Raw genomic sequence first — 10646 nt, 5'->3', positions numbered from 1 at the left:
CTTGTGCTACTTGCTGGTCATTTTGCCTCAGGGTCACAGGGATGGACGCTTTTGGTATGGGGCAGGATTAGAGCAATACTTGGCGCACACACCTGCACTAAACATGACCCTTAGTTTAACAACACTATTGTGCCAACTGGGAAGGAAAACCCCACATGAGAGTGAAAAAGAGCTTGATAAGCAAATGAAAAGCTGAAGAATTTAAAAAGATACAGGAGAGGAAAAGAAGGTGACATTTCTTCCTAGCACTTAAACTGCTGTCTCCATGTACTGATTTGTTTGTTTGTCTTACTAACCAGAGTATAATCTCTGCTTTTCTCATTTTCATACCTCAGTTGCCTAACAAGGTGTGGAGACTGGCCAGGATACGTCTGATAGCTATTTGTTAAATAATTATTCAAGGTGCAAAGACCACTAATTTCTTCCCAATATCAATCCCCACATTCCAGTATAGACTCACCTGAAAGGAAGATGATATTTCCCAGCTTTTTCTTCCTAATTTTTGTTTATAGGTATGGCCACTCACTAAGTCCCATTCGGAATGTGAATTAACCTGTTTAGCTTTGCAGTGCTACACCAGTCAGCTCCCCAACAACCTCCCAAATGACATGTTGGTTAACATACGTTTATGGGAAAGAGATCCTATGGGAAGGATCTGACTCAGTTTAATCTCCTGGCTCCAAGAAAAGTGAGCACTCACCTGAGCTTCAGTGGCATCTTATGACATGCCTGCCAGGAAGGAGAGGGATTCCTGGAGTGAGGGATCACAGTCACACCTGCAGGAGAGCATCGGTAAGTCCTAGTCTGTATGGACAGAGAACAATCTATATCCCAACTTCCTTCTTGAAAAGGAAAACCAGGGACTACAACAAATAGAAAATTGGATTACAAATATTTCAGAATGCCTCTATATTTACTTAAGTTTCCCCCCCACCCCCCCGCATTAAAAAAGATAAGCCTGCCTTCAGAGGCAGGGATGAAAAGGAGTGCCTGAGGACTTCTCCACTCCAGAGCCAGTCTTGGAGAGGGAGAGTCATGACCCGCATCCACAGGATAGAGTAGAAACGACTGCCATCGAGTCAAGAGATGTGGGTGAGGGCATGGGGTCTGCTCTGAAGCAGAAGGAACAGCATGTGGGTGGTCTGGGCCTACAGTAGAAAGGCCTGTATCTGACTCCCCTGTGAGGCTGTTCCCATCTAGCGAGCTGTGGGAGCAACACTAGCAGAATCAGAATTATCAGACATGTAAATATTGCCTCCTCTATTTTAAATTTATTTGATACAAGTTGATTTTGGTTTCTTAACTGGTTTCCTACCATGCAGCTCCAAAACAGCTTCCTGAAGATTGCATGTGTAGGCTGATATGTTTCTCCTAGCTCCCAGTTAAATCTTCTAGCATTACCATACAATTCTATTCCATAAAAAATGTATCACATTAGGACTGAACATATAATTTAATTTTATGGTATGCAAGAGTTGAACTAAGTGAATGCCAATTACTCCAACACCACACTAGAGATAACCATGGAACAATGCTTGGGTCTTCATTAACTAAATTTAGAGGCCTGCTACTGGTCTCAAATGTTTTTGTCATTGGCTACTTGACAATATACTTTTTTGAACTGCTTCTGGAAATAATACCAACTAGTTGTTTTCAAAAGTGCCCCTAACACTGGATAAATTACCATGAATATATTTTTAAAGTAATTGTGGAGCTACCAAGACTATAAGGGAAATCCCCAAAGGTTTCTCTTAATCCCCAGTCCCCAAAGAGAAAAAGTAGTCAATGGAGAAACAAAGTAGCAAGTAATAAATGACTACAAAAATAAAGACTTCCCTGAGCCAAATACTGATATGAAGAACATAGAATTTAGGAAATTAAAATTTGCGTGCCTCAAATAGATTAAGGTATAAGATTCTACAAGGTTGTGCTAAGTCACTTCAGTCATGTCTGACTCTTTGCAACCCTATGGATGGTAATGCCCCCAGGCTCCCCTGTCCCTGGGGATTCTCCAGGCAAGACTATTGGAGCAGTTTGCCATGCCCTCCTCCAGGGGATCTTCCTGACCCAGGGATCAAACCTTGTGTCTCTTACATCCCCTGCATTGGCAGGCAGGTTCTTTATCCCTAGTGCCACCTGGGAATATTCCACAAAGTCAGGGAGCTAAATCTGAGTCTTCTGCTTAAGTTAGGGCAATGTAAATAGATGAAAAAGAATTCAATGCCAATTAAAAGAGAGAGTGGTAGATATTAATAATATGTGAAAGTGACATCTGTCATTTCATGTAGAACTCTTGGTGCTTAACTCCCCCAAGCTCTTTTCTATTGCTGTAGTAAATTCTGATGTATCATGTTAAGTTGGAAAAATCACAGAGTTAAACTAGTGTATGTGTTTTGTTTATTTGTTTTTCAGTAGTATGTGTTCTAAACCACTGCATGGAAGACAACTTCCCTAAAGAGCTCTTTGGACCTTCAGACTTTGTACAAGAAATTAACTCTCTTAGTCTAAGTCACTGAGAGTGTGGTATAAATCACTTGGAGTTATTTGTTACGCAGCATTACATAGCCCATTCTGACCAATGCCCGCAGTCAGAATAGCTGCCCACAAAGAAACATACCTTATTTCCCCTGTTGCAAATGGGAAAAATAATAATGATTATCATTAATAATTTGCAGTCTTAAGGCTTATCATTAATAATTTGCAATCTTAAGTCTGCTCTCCTGAAGATCTAGAGTTCAAACACACACTGCCTGCATTTAGAAAGATCCAAGGCCAAAAACTTCAATTAAAATGTTAACAGGTTACTAATATAAAATAATACTTTTCCTGAAGAAACTTATCACCATTGCTTCTACAGCTCATGTTCAACCAGATGCTAGCTTACAGTAATGTATTTCCTTACCTTTAAGGAACTAGTCCTCACAAGAAAAGTCAGCAGCTAAGAACAAAGATAAGAGCCCCTTAAGGACTATTAATAGAAAAATGATAAAATACAGAATATAGAGTCAGTATGGATAAATATTTCAAAACAAATACAGACTGTAAAACATTAGTAAGAAACATAAAATGAACAAAACGGTCAGGCATATCTGTTTAACATCTTTTAGAAACAGGGACAGTTATTTCATTAAAGAAAAATACCACAAATGGATTAAACAAATGAAATGATGGTAAACTGGAAGGTGGAACTGAATAAATTTACCTGGTATGTGGCAGAGAGATGGAAAATATAAAAAAAGAAGAGTAAGACATAGAAGATAGCAAGTTCAGAATTATTCTTTGTAGAATCTTACCCAACTAAGAGAAAGAAAACTAAAGAGACTGACTTCCAGGGAAATAGCAAGCTGGTACTATAGATGATATTCTGTTGCTTAAGTTCACTTGTTTATCTGATTAAGTAAATCATTAAAAAATAAATACCTCATTATAATTTGGAAAATTTTCAAAGTCCCATTTCCACAGTTCAGTTCAGTTCAGTCGCTCAGTCATGTCCGACTCTTTGCGACCCCATGAATTGCAGCACGCCAGGCCTCCCTGTCCATCACCAACTCCCGGAGTTCACTCAGACTCACGTCCATCGAGTCAGTGATGCCATCCAGCCATCTCATCCTCGATCATCCCCTTCTCCTCCTGCCCCCAATCCCTCCCAGCATCAGAGTCTTTTCCAATGAGTCAACTCTTCGCATGAGGTGGCCAAAGTATTGCAGTTTCAGCTTTAGCATCATTCCTTCCAAAGAAATCCCAGGGCTGATCTCCTTCAGAATGGACTGGTTGGATCTCCTTGCAGTCCAAGGGACTCTCAAGAGTCTTCTCCAACACCACAGTTCCAAAGCATCAATTCTTCGGCGCTCAGCCTTCTTCAGAGTCCAACTCTCACATCCATACATGACCACAGGAAAAACCATAGCCTTGACTAGACGGACCTTTGCTGGCAAAGTAATGTCTCTGCTTTTGAATATGCTATCTAGGTTGGTCATAACTTTTCTTCCAAGGAGTAAGCATCTTTTAATTTCATGGCTGCAGTCACCATCTGCAGTGATTTTGGAACCCAAAAAAATAAAGTCTGACACTGTTTCTACTGTTTCCCCATCTATTTGCCATGAAGTGATGGGATCGGATGCCATGATCTTCGTTTTCTGAATGTTGAGCTTTAAGCCAACTTTTTCGCTCTCCTCTTTCACTTTCATCAAGAGGCTTTTTAGCTCCTCTTCACTTTCTGCCATAAGGGTGGTGTCATCTGCATATCTGAGGTTATTGATATTTCTTCCGGCAATCTTGATTCCAGCTTGTGTTTCTTCCAGTCCAGCGTTTCTCATGATGTACTCTGCATATAAGTTAAATAAGCACAGTCAGCAAGGATTTATTTATTTATTTCAGCCTTCTACCTCTACAGTTTCATTTCCCATTACTCTAACATTCATCATTTTCTAAACACCTTGGCTTTCTTTTATTTTCTCAAATGCTCCAAATATTTCCCCACCTCAATATTTTTTCTGCTGTTTCTTCTGCCCAGAAATCTTAGTGATACAAATTTGAGAAAAATGTGTCCCTGGAAAGTATAAAATGGCTCCTAAGAACAAGGTCACACTCAGGCAGTGAGCACACTGACCTTCAATGCTTAACCATCATGTGCCTTCCAATTTAATGAGTTTGAGGGCCATACAAGTCCTGGGTATCTGCACAGGTACAAATTGGAGTCAAGTATAAGGTAGAGTCGCATACCATGTTTTCTAGGAGATTCTTGGAAACCTGAGAACAAGAGGGTTTAATATAGAAAACCAAATCCCAATAGGTAAATAGAGTTCAACATATTATCTCTTTGGATGTTTATTTCCTGTTTAGCTGCAAAGTTCAAGATGCAAGTATTATAGATGAACAACCTTCTGCAAATGCACTGAGGGCTGTGCTGCACAAAAACCCCAGCTGTGGCTGGGTCAGAGGCTTCCAAGAGAAGCATTGTACTAATTAGGATGGAAAAGCTAAACAAAACAAGATTTGTGTATAGTGTTAACTGCGTAACCATGAACAGGTGAGAATGGGAAGTTTATAAAAGGAACTGAATGTGTACTGAGTGCCAATGCATCCTAAGTGATTTACATGTCGCTTACTGGCTGTTGGTTGGAGGCTGCCTTCAGCTCCCACAGGCTATCTGCAAATCCTACCACACGGTGCTTGCTGCATCCAGCCAGAAATGCAAGTCTCTAGACTTTCATTTACCCTCCCTCTTACTCAATATGTAAAGGAGCAACTGCTTCGCTTTGTACCAGGTATCTGACGTATAGTCCTTGCTCTCAAGAATTTACATAAGAGATTGCACACAGAAACACATACAAGTTAGACACTAAATCTATAAGGAAAGTGTTCTGGAATTAGTGACAATGGTTGACAGCTTTGTGAATATACTAAAAGCCACTGAAGTGAATACCTTAAAAGGATGAATTTTATGTTATGTGAATTGTATTGAACAAGAGTCAAAAACACCTAAACTATTTATGAAGTGTACATGCAAAATATAAACAATTCAGACATGCAAGGATTTAGAAAATGTACCATTCATGCACCTATTCTTAAAAAGCTACTAAAGAATAAGTACTGGGAAAATAGATTTAACTAAAAAGAGAACATGAAATCCAGGAAATACAGTAATCAGGTCCCAAGAATAAGAGCTGTGCAGCAGGCTCTGAGGCAGAAACACAAGTACAAATGCTGCCAAAAATATTCCCCCAAAGGATGACTTGAATACACTAGAGACACTCGGCCATAAATCTCAAGCAGTGGTGCGCATGGCATCTCTAATGCCTGGCCCTTCCCTCACAAAAGCAGCATCACTGAAAAGGACTGACATTGTTTAGAAGCCTTCATAAAGTTAAACTGGGAAATAAAACACAGTAATTTGGCCTTCTGCCTATAACCTTGGGTCACTTGGGGATTCCAGTAAAAAAAAATCCAAAACTTTACTCAATCATTATGTGGTAGTTTGGTAAATAAGCTGGTTTTATAATTCTCCTTTTACCTTTAGAAAATGAGGCATATTTGACTTTCAAAGGGACAATGAGAGAGATGCTTCCTACCATTTACAGTAAAGAGATGGTTGTTTAAATGTTAAGCTCCTAAAGTAATAAACAGAGTTAGAGTCACATTTGAAACATTTACATAGTTATTTGGGTTGAAGAAGGAGGAGGAGATAGCAAATAAGTGAACTGAATGCATGTATTTTAGGAGAAAATAGAAAAGAAATATGGTCAGGTGATAGACAAAACCAGCATTTTATGAAGAAAACTTCTGTTATATGGAGGCAACCACAAAAATCAAGAAACAAACAAACAAAAAAAAATCAAGAAACAGAATTGGTTATACGATTGAGAATGTGAATGTCCTGAATGTCACTGAACTGTGCATGTAAAAATAGTTAAGATGGTGACTATTACGTTTTGGACATTTTGCCACAATCAAAAATGTTTTTAAACAAAGAGAGAACAGGTTGCAATTGGTTGGCTCCAGGTTAGAAAGCAGTGGAATTTGAGACTACCACATTGTATTAAAAGTCTCTCTGTACTATTTCAGTTTGTTAGCCATGAGCAGGAGAATAACATGATGAAACTAACATTTGAGAAATATTCAACTGAGGGAGGGAAGAGGGATGCATGAGAATGTGAAAAATCTGGAGACAGGGAGACCCACTAAACAGATCTGTTTACAGGAAATCAGGGCACGTGGTTGAAAAGTACCTGACCGTGGGTATGCAGGTGGCTGTGGCAGAAGAAAGATGTAAGGGACGAGTTTGGGGACTGATTAAGTAACACAAATGCTTATCACAGGATGTAGAAGGGTTTTGCTCCCTGCTAAAATCAAGGTACAGTGAGTTCAAGAAGACACACTTGAGGGCTACTCCTCTTTTCCAAAAGCAGCTCTCCAGTCATTTTACCTGAGAAATGTCCTCCAAAATGTTTCTCCATGGACTCAGCAGAGTGGGGCACATAGAATCATCAGATGATAACAGGCAGGGTCAGGTGTTTGTTGAACATGCCTTATGATTAGACAGAAAGAGAATAAACAAATGAAGACGTGGTAACTGAGCTCACTTGCCCTGCCCAAAGGGTAGTCCTCCTTCACTAACCAGCACTATATTCAGTTTTGGAACACAGCACAGCAGCACCAGCTTCCAGGATAAATTGTCTTCTTAGGCGCTTGGAGCAGAACAAACACCTGAATGCTCCTGCCTGGCAAGAGGCTCCCATTCTCCCAAATCCTGACTCACCCTGGACCACTTCCAAATGTGGAGTCAGAGGCAATTAAAGGATATTCCAGTGGAGCAGTGGCACCAGACTGACATATTTCTGGGGAGCCTAAGCCAGGCTTTCCAACCTTCCTCCATCGTGCTCCAGAGAGCTCTCTTGTGGTTCCCAGCCCGACTGCTTCCAAGCAGTACCAGGCAAGGCCCCTGGAACTTTTCTCAGCTATTCTCTACAGCTGTGAAGACAGCTCGTTGGGTGAAATCCAGCCTGCTGAATCACTCATTTCCTGCTCTTGATCTCAGAAATTTCTGTTTGATGTTCCTCTCTCAAAAAATCCATAATTTTTAGAGGAAAAAAAAAATATATATATATAGTTTTATGAGCTTGAATACTAAGCCAGTTAATTTTGAAGGAGTCTTACCAGATGATCATCTTCCTACAAAAAGTTCTGGGTGCTGAGAAAAATTCTAGGACGGTTCTCTTGGGACTTGAGGATGTTGGATATGGTAGGCAGGATTCCTGACCATGTTTATACCCTAAAGTTGAAAACATCACTCAGCTGGTTCAGCAGCAAATCAGGAGAAGCTACCATTTCTAAAATCATCAGATCAATTACTAGCGCAACCCAAAAATCAGCTGTATGGGTGTCTCCAAGTCCTCCATCCTATGAAAGCACCCTTCTCTTCGACATTAAAATAAAGACTAAAAAGGAGTTTCACCACCAACCCACGTGTAGCTATATTTCCCAGGAATCCCAGGGACTTTCCATTTCTCATAGTGGCTCCCTCTCCTAATATCTTCCTTCTGTTCAATTATCTGTTTCATTTAGATTCTCAACTCTTGCATCTGCTTCCTCAGTCTACTCTGCATCATACCAAATGTGGAAATGTGTATATTTTTCCATAATTTTTCCACACAAGGTATTATCCACAATAAGATGGTAGTTTTAACAAAGTTTCAGAAAGAGTTAGAATTAAGAGAGAACTCACATAGTCATATAGCAGATGGCTGGAGACTGTTTAGTGTATATGAGATGCTCCTGTTCCTGGAAGTTTCCTGGCTGTTTCCCCCACAGGAAGCAGCTCTGTGGCTGAATCTCACCTTTGGCCTCTTTCCACACAACTGGCCCCCATCTTTCCTTATTCCTCATTCATCCATAAGCCCTCACTCTGCCTTCCTTTTAAGTTGCCATGAAAATTTTGAGTTCTCCTTATTTTATTAGGCATGCAAGTGCTTGTGCGTGCTCAGTCACTCAGTCGTGTCCGACTCTTTGCAACCCCATGGACTGTGTAGCCCACCAGGCTTCTCTGTCCATGAGATTTCCCAGGCAAAAATACTGAGTTGGTTGCCATTTCCTTCTCCAGGGGATCTACCCTTCTCTTGCATCTCCTTCCTCGGCAGGCAGATTCTTTACCACTGAGCCACCTGGGAAGCCCATTTTTTACTGGACAAGTCAATTTAATTTTGTCTCACTCTTCCTCTTCCAGATCAAGGTTTGGGGTCTATTTCCCTGAGAAAATCAGCAATCATCAATCACACTGCCAGCTACACTTTGTTTCTCAGCTCCCATCCACAACATTAGTTTGGGTTTTTTTGTTTTGGTTTTTTTTTTTTTGCTTTTTTTGTTTTTTAGTTCGTGACATTTTTATTTTAAAAAAACATTATTATTTATTATACATATTTACATCTTAAAACACCACCCAATTTAGTAAAAATAGGGCATTCAATGGGATCATAAGCAGCAAAAGCTACTTATTAACTACCAATCATTTTTACAAGGTCATACTTATATACAAATAAACACTAAGGAGAAAAATAGACAACAGAAGTTAATAAGAAACAATTATAAATAAGGCCTCTGCAGTGGCTCAGCACTAAAGAATCCAAAGGCAGTACAGGAGACATTGGAGACTGAGGCTTGATCCCGGGGTTGAGATCCCCTAGAGGAGGAAATGGCAAACCCATTCCAGTGATTCCTGCCTGGAAAACCCTATGGACAGAAGAGCCTGGTGGGCTACAATCCATGGGGGTCACAGTCAGACACAACTGAGCAATTGAGCACATAATTAAAATAATGCCAGATTTTAAACAGGAGTCTAAAAGTTTCACTATATAAAAAAGATTTTCACTCAAAGCAAACAAAATGCACTGCACCATCATCTCAGATTTAGAAGACAGCAAGTTAATAGACGTTCTCAGTTGAGGCCTATCCAACTTGAGGAACATTTAAGTAACTACCATACATTTTAAAAGGATTGGTCCAGTTCCGTTTTCTCAACTTTTAATTCCTCCTCTTCTTTTACAGTACTGGCAGCACCAGCATTATGCGGACTGTCTAGGTCTTTGTTAAATCCATTTGATTCTTCCTGCTTTTGCTCCTTACCTGTTCTACCCTCCTCAGATGTCTGTGTGCTGGGTGTGTTCACTGACAAGTCATTTCCTAGGGACTGACTGTTACTCAGTAGCTTTGCCTGTCTTCTTTCCAAGGCTAGTTGTTTATTTCTCTCAATTCTTTGTTATTGTTCTTCTGTTAGGCTTCTACTGGACTCAGAAACAAACTCTACACTTCCGTATGAGTTTGTCAGAAAGGGATCTAATTCGGTAGCAGTTACATCGTGGCCATTATTTTCCTCTACTTCATCATTATTGCTTACAAAATCTTCATGTACAATAGGGAGATCAAGTCGAATTTGTTTTAAACAGGTCTGAACTTCCTTTTTATTTCCCAGATATTCAACTCTGTCAATAAAATCTTCAAACTGCGGTTTAGGGAATAGCCTATGTGCCCAGTGCTCCATGTGTCTGATTAGTGTCTTCAAGTCCTCAGCCTCATGACCTTTACCTTTGAATTTTGCCTTCTCAAACACACGCCTTAATGCTGGGAGCCCTCTCTCTGAAATTAATCTCTCAGCATTCAGCTTGGGTATATTCCTTTTAACTGTTCTCTTCGGAGGTACGGGAACAGGCGCTCCTCTCCCTGACTCTTCTTGAGGTTCAGCGCCTTCACCATCTTCCCTCTCTGGAGAGGCTGGAGGTGGGAACGGGGGGAAAGTTTCATCTTCTGTCTGCTCATAATCTGGTAGGTCAACCAAGCCATTCTCCTGTGGTTCTAGCATCTTTTCCTCTCGCTCGGGCCGCTGCCGCCACCAGCGCAGAGTTCCGCGCGGCGGAAAAACCCACATAAATATTAGTTTTTAAATCAGTTTAAAAAAAAAAAGGTTACCTACATACTGTATCTATTAACATTAGAAATCAGAAACAGAATACAGAAGGACTCAGTTGCCAAACTTATCATTCTCATGTTTGTCCTAAAAAATCCACCCACTTGACTTGAAAAAAAATTATTTCTAATCTCAACAACAATGTTTAGGCTGAGTTTCTGGCTCCCTATGGAGGGTGATGACGGGAGGT

General features: G+C 40.3%; 1 pseudogene; it reads right to left on the bottom strand.

Moving 5' to 3' along the window:
- Positions 1 to 9481: 9481 nt before the first annotated feature.
- Positions 9482 to 10406, bottom strand: LOC138439716 (TIMELESS-interacting protein pseudogene; annotated as a pseudogene).
- Positions 10407 to 10646: the final 240 nt, after the last annotated feature.

Source organism: Ovis canadensis, chromosome 4, assembly GCF_042477335.2.
Source record: "Ovis canadensis isolate MfBH-ARS-UI-01 breed Bighorn chromosome 4, ARS-UI_OviCan_v2, whole genome shotgun sequence".
Taxonomy (NCBI): Eukaryota; Metazoa; Chordata; class Mammalia; order Artiodactyla; family Bovidae; genus Ovis; species Ovis canadensis.
This window is presented reverse-complemented; position numbering and strand designations above follow the sequence as displayed.